Source organism: Trichechus manatus, unplaced genomic scaffold, assembly GCF_000243295.1.
Source record: "Trichechus manatus latirostris isolate Lorelei unplaced genomic scaffold, TriManLat1.0 scaffold00001, whole genome shotgun sequence".
NCBI lineage: Eukaryota > Metazoa > Chordata > Mammalia > Sirenia > Trichechidae > Trichechus > Trichechus manatus.
Window position 1 is genome coordinate 13,678,899 of NW_004443937.1, and position 7,867 is coordinate 13,686,765.

The window sequence follows — 7,867 nt, forward strand, 5'->3', positions numbered from 1 at the left end:
TGGTGCTTCCTTAAAAAGCTAGAAATAGAAGTACCATGCGATCCAGCTATCCTGCTCCTTGGAATATACCCTAGAGAAATAAGAGCCGTCAATGAATAGATATATGCACACCCATGTTCATCGCAGTACTGTTCACAATAGCAAAAAGATGGAAACAACCTAGGTGCCCATCAATGCACGAATGCATAAACAAATAATGGTATATCCACACAATGGAATACTACGCAACGATAAAGAACAAAGATGAAGCCATGAAACGTCTTATAACATGAAGGAAGCTGGAGGTCATTATGCTGAGTGAACTTAATCAGTCACAGAAGGAGAAATAGTGTTTAAGATCACTATTATAAGAACTCAAGAAAAGGTTTAAACACAGAAGAAAACATTCTTTGATGGTTATGAGGGTGGAGAGGGAGGGTGAGGGCTATTTACTAACTAGATAGTAGATAAGAATTATCTTAGGTGAAGGGAAGGACGGCACACACTACAGGGGAAGTCAGCACAACTGGACTAAACAAAAGCTAAGAAGTTTCCTCAATATAGTCAAATACTTTGACGGACAGAGTAGCAGGGGTAGGGGTCTGGGGACCATGCTTTCAGGGGACATCTAGGTCAACTGGCATAACAAAGGTTACTACGAAAATGTTCTGCATCCTACTTTGGTGAGTGGCATCTAGGGTCTTAAAAGCTTGCAAGTGGCCATCTAAGATGCATCAATTGGTCCCAACCACCTGGAGTAAAGGAGAATGAAGAACACCAAAGACAAAAGGAAAGTATTAGCCCAAGAGACAGAAAGGGCCACATAAACCAGAGACTTCATCGGCCTGAGACCAGAAGAACTAGATGGTACCCAGCTACCACCAATGACCGCCCTGACATGGAACACAACAGAGAGTCCCTGATGGAGCAGGAGAAAGGTGGAGTGCAGAACTCAAATTCTATTTAGAAGACCAGACTTAATGGTCTAACCGAGACTGGAGGAACCCCAGAAAGCATGGCCCCTGGATTCTCTATCATCCCAGAACTAAAACAATTTCTGAGGCCAATTCTTCAGACAGGGATTGGACTGGGCTGTGGGACATAAAGTGATATAAAGGGACATAAAGGAGTGTGCCCCTTAGCTCAAGTAGATACAAGAGACTAAATGGGCAGCTTCTGTTCGGAGGTGAGATGGGAAGGCAGAGAGGGTTAGGAGCTGGTTGAATAGACATGGGGAATCAGGGGTAGAAAGGAGAAGTGTGCTGTCACAGTATGGGGACAGCAATTAGGGTCACATAACAATGTAAGTATAAATTTTTTATGGGAAAAAATTGAAAAATAAAAAAAAAAAGAACTAAAATCCAAACATGCAGGGGCAGCTATTAATTTTATCGCTTTTAAGAGTTATCAGCATTTCTGCTGCTATTATTATTTCTAGCAGTTTGATGCTAGAAATATGTGAATTTGAATGCTGCAGGAATATTGTTAGGGAAATATTACTGAAGAGCATACAAATGAGAGAGCTCTTGAAAGGCATATCCCTCTATTGAGTTTCCTTAAAAGCAGTGGCTTAATCCTTTAAGTTTAGAGTTGATGTAGACTTTATAAGTGACTGCCCAATTTTACGGAGACTTAGTAACTCAGAAAACTAATGATTCACTTTAACACTCAATTTTCAGCACCAATCAACCTCTCACAGAGCTTGGGGTCCCAGGACAGTTCTAATGACTAGTGACTACAGATGTCAGGTCACAGAGAAGTAGTAGTAAACCTGTTTAGCATAGAAAAGCTGAATATTCTGGACATGAATTCTTTGTTGACTATACGAGCTATAAATATCTTCTTCCACTCTGTGGCTTATCTGTTTACTTTCTTTATGGCATCTCTGGATGAATAGAAGTTCTTAAATTTAATAAGGCTGAATTTATTGATATTTTCCTTTATAGTTTGTACTTTTGTTTTATTTATGACAGTCACGTCTCACCCCCAAGATCATAAATATAATTTGGTATACTTTCTTCTAAATGTTTAAGTTTTGCTCTTCACACATTAAGTCTTCAATCCATCCGCAGATTAATTCTTTAGTCTGATGAGTAAGGATCCAATTAATTTCCTTCCCATATGGATAATCAATTTGCTAGCACAATTTATTGAGGAGTCTATCCTTTTCTCCACTGACCTGCAATGTCACCTCTGTCATATCTCAGGTTTCCCTATGTATGTGGATGTAACTCTAGGTTCTCTATTCTGTTCCACTACTCTTCTACTTCTCTTTGTCTATGCCAGTACCATTATTGTCTTCATCACTGTAGCTTTCTAATAAAAGTTTTGCTCTCTGGTAGGGCAAGTGCCCCCACCTTGCTCTTCCACACCAATTTCCTGTCGGGACAGTACCCTGGGCTATCTCAAACCTCCAACACCCAGATCATCAACCTTCTTCAGACTTGAATTCTTACAATTCTTGATCTCACTGTTGATTTTCTGCCTCCAAAGCAGCTTCAAGCATCATCAACAGCAGTTTTGGAATCTGCTTAAAAATGAAGAAGGAGGAATGTGCACCTTCTGGAAAAACAAGAAGAGATAAAAAGTGAGGGGAGAGAGAGAAATTACATAAAGCAAGTGTTTTCAATAAAGATTTAAATGCAGTGCAGTGAAGAACAGACAAGTGAGAGAGTAATTTCAAAAATATTTTCCATTTCATTATTTTTGAAAACATATTAATTCACAAACCATATCCCATCCTCTTACATAAATAAGGAAGACAGAGGCTGCTTCTTCAAGAATATCACATGAGGTAAAACAAAATCCTCAGGTGATGCTAAGAAGTGGGAAACATTTAACTCAAGTGCACCCCAGGGGAAAAAAAAAAAAGGAGAGTGTCAGAGGTTACAGAAAAAAATCAAAAGATAGTGTTAGGGGTTAAGACTCTCACCTGAGAGCTTCTCTTACTGCTATCGCAGCCATAGGCGGTCCTAGAGACAGAAGGATCACACTGTGAGAAGAAAGGGTAGAGAGTTTTCAAAAGGGTAGCAGGCAGTGGTTATCAATTAGAGGATGATCCCCTAGAATGAGTGAGTATCTCCAGAGAACAGAGGGTTGTGTCTATATGCAGTTTGAAAAACTGTACTCAGTAGCACAACCTAATTTTGCATTTGAAATCTTCAGAAATAAACCTATTATTTTTATGTTACAAACTACAGAAATAAAGCTTTTAAAAATAATCTTCTTGGCTGGTGGAGATCAGCAATGATAATACCGATAGTAACTAACATTCACTGAGTGGTTACTATAGGCTAGACACTGTATTAGTACTGTGGACAAAACACTATACTACATCTTGAGACACAAACCTGAGTCTTCAAAGGGTGGCACTTTACCCACTCAGCTTCCTAACTCTCGAAGACTGACCCCAGACACAACATTTACTGAAGAGAACCGGGTCAGCTGCCAAAAGAGAAGTTCAAGCATCAAAAGCATAAAAAACTGTTACAGAATATCTTTCTATAGTGATTTTAAATTAATCAAGTCCAACCACCACTACCAATCCTTATTAACTCCTACGAACTAAGCAATGAACCAACTGCTGAGAAATAATAAGAGGAAGAAATATGTAAATGAAGAAGAAAAAGAGAAATATATAAATGCTACAATGAGTGTCCAAAGGAAGAAGCACCTCCCTCTGCCTGTGGGAATCAGTGAAAGTTTTGTAGGAGAGGAGATATTTAAACTGTGTCTTGAAGCAAGAGTGGGAGGTCAGCAAGCAAAGAGAGGGCAGGATAGTGAGTGAGTTCTCAGCAGAGAGGACATCTATGCCATACAAAACTGGCAGGTATGAAGGAGAATGGCATATTCAAGGAAAAACACACAATCTTACGTGGAATTGTTGGAGAAGTCGGGAGGAGACAGACTGACACTGTGGACAATGGTGAATTATCAGTAGTTTGGCAGAAGAATGAAGAAATCGTATCTGGGTTTTTCAAAAAAAATCCTTTGGGCAGTAGTATGGAGGTGACAGAAAAGGGAAAGCGAGGCCAGGTAGAACGTAGCGGCAACAGTCAAGACCAGAGATGAAGGCAATTATTAAACTTAACTTCAATTAGTGAGTTTTTACTGTATAGCATACAAATGACAACAAGGCACAGTATATAAAAACTGTAATACAGATCACAGAATGATGGAAATAAAATCGTTATTGCTTGACTTTATGTAGCAATCAGTTTTAACATAAATTCTCCCCAAACCAAGTAGATCAGTACCAGTCCTTTAACAACAAAGAAGCAGAGAACGCAATGATGACTTTGAATCAACTGTTCCAGGCTCATAAAAAGTATTCAGTTGACTAAACCTTGCAACCAGGCTTTCTTCAGCCACACAGGGCTACAGACCCAACTGAGGTAAAAGCTGGGCTCTGGCTGGAAACACCTGACTTTCCAGTCAGTTGCCAGGACAGCCCAGGTATGCTCTCCACAGGGGCAGGCTTAGGAACTGGTGTCTCAAGTAACAATAAACAAGTCCTGGGACAAAGGAACCACTGTCTTCATTGAGCAGAAGCAGGTGAACTTGACTTTCCCTCCACAACGAACTGATGTGAATCATCTATATTTATGTTACTATGTGGCCCATAATTCTGTAACATTCAAAGTATCTGCCATCTTGATATCTTCTCATCTAAAGAAGTATATTGGATTCTGAGGCTCCAGCACTAAGTTGATCTCTCTGATATTGGACTGTATGAGGTTACTGTGAAGATTAAATCTTAAACACATATGTAAAGGGCCTAGCACTGTGCCTGGCACAGAGTAGACACTCAGTACGTTGGTAGCTAGTATTGTTACAAGGTGATGGTAACACTTTACTTTCTCAAAGATATTTGAAAGCAATAACTCAAACTATAAAATGTATATTATGATTAGGACTAGGTCTCTCATTTTGACATAAGATCCGCTTGAAACTTATATATATGTGTGTGTGCACACATATGTGTTATACACATATACACCTGCACATGGCATTTGTAATTTACGCTGTTAAACTGTACAACTGGGCAAAATGAAAGGGCTAATTACAATTAAATCTCACAAACATTTTAAAATAAAAAATAGCTATTAACTATTTGCAAAATGCTACTGAGTATAGAACTTCTTGACAGGTATAAGATATTCCGTGTAACACTTATTGTGCTGTGATTGTCAGAAAATAAAAAAATGAAGAGTCAAATAGCCTGAGAAAGGATAAAATATGAGAATTATATAGCTCAAGACTTGAAATCATAGATTAAGATTTCAAATCAGGAAGTGGAAATCAGGTGACAGGTTTAGTACAATATAAATGTTCATCAACAGAAAAGATGCTCACTGAGATGCATCGAAGGTCAAGTTCAGATAAACATCCTGTCATTAGAAACCCTGCCACTATTTAGACTCAAGATTACTTAGCTTTTTGGTCAGGTGATTTCCTGCCCATTGTGCCCCTCCACAGGTGTCTTAGTCATCTAGTGCTGCTATAACAGAAATACCACAAGCGGATGGCTTTAACAAAGATAAATTTATTTCTTCACAGTAAAGTAGGCTAAAAGTCCAAATTCAGGGCGTCACCTCCAGGGGAAGGCTTTCTCTCTCTGTCAGCTTTCTCATCAATCTTCCCCCAGACTAGGAGCTTCTCTGCTCAGGGACCCCGGGTCTAAAGGATGCAGTCTGCTCCCTCCACTGCTTTCTTGGTTGTATGAGGTCCCCCAACTCTGCCTGCTTCCCTTTCCTTTTATCTCTTGTAAGATAAAAGGTGGTGCAGGTCACACCCCAGGGAAACTCCCTTTACATTGGATCAAGGATGTGACCTTAGTAAGGGTGTTATAATCCCACCAAATCCTCTTTAACATAAAATTACAATCACAAAATAGAGGACAACCACACAATACTGGGAATCATGGCCTAGCCAAATTGATACATACATTTTTTGAGGGACATAATTCGATCCATGACAATAGGAAACTTGTTTCTTCTACATTAGACTGTAAGAAAGGGGCAGCAATGGTATGTGTGTGTTAAAAGGTGGGGAGGGAATAGTAGGGAAGAGAAGTGGCTCTCATCTACATGGAGTTCCTATGCTACCATGGAAGTGGCATGATTTTCTACATGGAGACTTCCCCTAAGAAAAAAATTGTACACTGTGGGTGGTTTTCCCCACCTTACCAAGGAACCCAAGTGTAAAGGTGATGCGGACTCTCTTCACTTCTATTAATGTGATCCAGGGATGGATGGGTGGATGGAAAGCAGGTGGATTTACTGAGCACCTATAATGTGCCCCTCAATAACCCCTCAATTTAGACTCTTTATTCCCACTTATTTACAGCTTAGCATTGAAATGGTGAACTGCTGGCTTTCTCACTTGCTTAGCCACTTTAATAGCAATGAAATCTAGAGAATATTCTAAATAGGAAGATACTGCTTTTGCACTCCAAAGTAAGAATGCCTCCTATTATTCTGAAAGTCTCCTAAAACGCACTTTTTGCCATGGGAAACAATAGCTGCCTTAATATATGAAATTCTGTTTCCTGAAGGAAATAAGGTATTTGACAGAAAACTCTAGCTAGCAAATTTGCTGAATGCATACATAAAACTTACACTAACCTACTTACGTCTTTTCTCCTAAAGAATTAATGATGGCCTCTGAAGGCAATGATCCGTATACTAGACCCCAAATCAGCCTCAGCTGGAAACCCTATTAAATGCAAAATAACCCTACATATTTGAAAAACCTACATGATTTTCAAGGTAACTATTCCTATCACAAACTAAACCAACAAATATACATAAACATTTTAAACCTCAATACTTTCAGAGCCCTAACAGCCCTTTCAAAAACATCATATTAACAAATTTATGAAATCTATCCTCTTTCAAGCTTCGAGGTGCAATAGTGAAGGATTCTACGGGGAAAATATGAAACAATGCAGGAAGCATCAAAAGAAGATGGAAGGAATACACAGAGTCACTGTCCCAAAAAGAACTGGTCGACGTTCAGCCATTTCAGGAGGTAGCATAAGATCACGAACCAACAGTACTTAAGGAAGAGGTCCAAGCTGTACTGAAGGCATTGGCAAAAAACGAGATTCCAGGAATTGACAGAATACCAATTGAGATGTTTTAACAAACAGATGCAGCGCTGGAAGTGCTCATTCATCTACGCCAAGAAATCTGGACGACAGCTACCTGGCCAACCAACTGGAAGAGATCCGTGTTTGTACCCATTCCAAAGAAAGGTGATCCAACAGAATGCAGAAATTATCGTACAATATCATGAATATCACAAGAAGTAAAATTCTGCTGAAGATCATTCAAAACCGGTTGCAGCAGTACATCTACAGGGAACTGCCAAAAGTTCAAGCCAAATTCAGAAGAGGATGTGGAACAAGGGATATCATTGCTGATGCCAGATGAGTCATGGCTTAAAGTAGAGAACACCAGAAAGACATTTACCTGTGTTTTATTGACTACGAAAGGCATTCAACTGTGTGAAGCATAACAAATTATGGATAACACTACGAAGAATGGGAATTCCAGAACACTTAATTGTGCTCATGAGGAACCTGTACTTAGACCAAGAAGTCATCGTTCAAACAGAACAAAGGGATACTGCGTGCTTTAAAGTTAAGAAAAGTGTGCATCAGGCTTGTATCCTTTCATCCTATTCTCAGTCTATATGCTGAACAAATAATCCAAAAAGCTAGAGTATATGAAGAACATGGCATCAGGATTGGAGGAAGACTCGTTAACAACCTGTGATATGCAGATGACACAGCCTTCCTTGTTGAATGTGAAAAGGACTTAAAGCACTTAAGTGATGAAGATCAAGGACCACAGTCATCAGTATGGATTACATCTCCACATAA

The 7,867-nt window shown here is 39.4% G+C and overlaps 1 protein-coding gene across 3 annotated transcripts in view; it reads right to left on the bottom strand.

Annotated features, from left to right (window-relative positions):
• The window catches only part of NR2C2 (nuclear receptor subfamily 2 group C member 2), a 100,626-nt gene extending 96,407 nt beyond the window's left edge, over window positions 1-4,219 (bottom strand). For 2 of the 3 annotated variants that reach the window (XM_023741581.1, XM_004368361.2), the window contains exon 1: window positions 2,436-4,219. The gene's annotated coding sequence lies outside the window, so the exon portion shown is untranslated. The remainder of the gene's footprint in view (window positions 1-2,435) is intronic. The other variant, XM_023741495.1, reaches the window with a different exon arrangement.
• Between the last annotated feature and the right edge of the window lie 3,648 nt (window positions 4,220-7,867).